Here is a 1612-nt window from a genome sequence, read left to right as displayed (position 1 = left end):
ATCTGACTTATCTTTCCTTTTCCACAAAAGGTTCTCCTGTTTACAGCTGTATTATTTCTCAGCTTGCTTCTTGTCCCGTAGATGTTTGGCAGTCAGAAGGCCTCTTTTACTTTTTATACTGTCTTTGTCCCATTCACTGCAAGCTGGCAGTATTTTTGCCAATGCATTTCACTTAAAACTGTGTAGGTCTCTTGTGAATCTTTTTTAGGGGGTACACTTCATCAAATAAAATCCACACTCACAAATACCTTTGACATAAGCCCTTCTTCTCTTTGAGCTTATGATGAATTGGCCAAAGGTCACCATACTTAAACTTCTTATAAGCCTTTTGGTTTGAATAGGCCTCTAAGGCACCACCTGATATCTTTCTGAGGTTTTAACAAATAATTTTACAACTTCAGCTTTAAAAAAAATTAACAGCTTTATTGAGATAATTCACATATCATACAATAAACCCATTTAACATATACAATTCGATTGTTGTTATTAGATTCACAAATTTTGCAACAGCACCACAGTCCACATGAGAACATTTTTATCACTCCAAAAAGAGGATTACTGCGTGGTTTAAAGTCAGGAAACGTGTGTGTCAGAGTTGTATCCTTTCACTACACTTATTCAAGCTGTATACTGAGCAAATAATCCGAGAAGCTGGACTATGTAAAGAACAGGGCATCAGGACTGGAGGAAGACTCATTAACAACCTATGATATGCAGAGGACACAACTTTGCTTGGTGAAAGTGAAGAGAACTTGAAGTACCTACTGATGAAGATAAAAGCTACAGCCTTCAGTGTGGACTGCACTTCAACATAAAGAAAACAAAAATCTTCACAAATGCACCAGTAAACAACGTCATAAAAACTGGAGAAAATATTGAAGTTGTCAAGAACTTCATGTTACTTAGATCCACTATTAACTTCCATGGAAGCAGCAATCAAGAAATCGACATATTGCATCGGGCAAACCTGCTGCAAAGGACCTCTTCAAAGTGTTAAAAAGCAAAGATGACACTTTAAGGACCAAAGTGTGCCTGACTCAAGTCATGGCATTTTCAGTCGCCTCTTAATTCATGTGAAACTGCACAATGAATAAGGAAGACAGAAGAAGAATCAACACCTCTGAATTATGGTGTTGGCAAAGAATATTGAATATACCATGGACTGCCAGAAGAACGAACAAATCTGTCTTGGAAGAAGTACAGCCGGAATGCTCCTTGGAAGTGAGGATAGTGAGACTTTGTCTCATTTACTTTGGACAAGCTTTCAGGAGGTACTAGTCCCGGGAGAAGGACATCATCCTTGGTAGAGGGTCAGCAAAAAAGAGGAAGCCCCTCAGTGAGATGGACTGACACTGTGGCTGCAACAATGGGCTCAAGGCTGGCAATGATTGTGAGGATGGCACAGGACCAGGCAGTGTTTTCTTCTGTTGTACACAGGGTCACTGTGAGCTGGAACTGACTCAATGGAACCTAACAACAAGTTTATAAAGATAATGTTTTACATCCTACTTTGGTGAGTAGTGTCTGGGGTTTTAAAGCTTGGCAGCAGCCATCTAAGATGTAACTACTGGTCTATACTTGTCTGGAGCAAAAGAGAATAAAGGAAGCCAAA

This window comes from Trichechus manatus, unplaced genomic scaffold (genome assembly GCF_000243295.1).
Source record: "Trichechus manatus latirostris isolate Lorelei unplaced genomic scaffold, TriManLat1.0 scaffold00157, whole genome shotgun sequence".
Taxonomy (NCBI): domain Eukaryota; kingdom Metazoa; phylum Chordata; class Mammalia; order Sirenia; family Trichechidae; genus Trichechus; species Trichechus manatus.
This window is presented reverse-complemented; position numbering follows the sequence as displayed.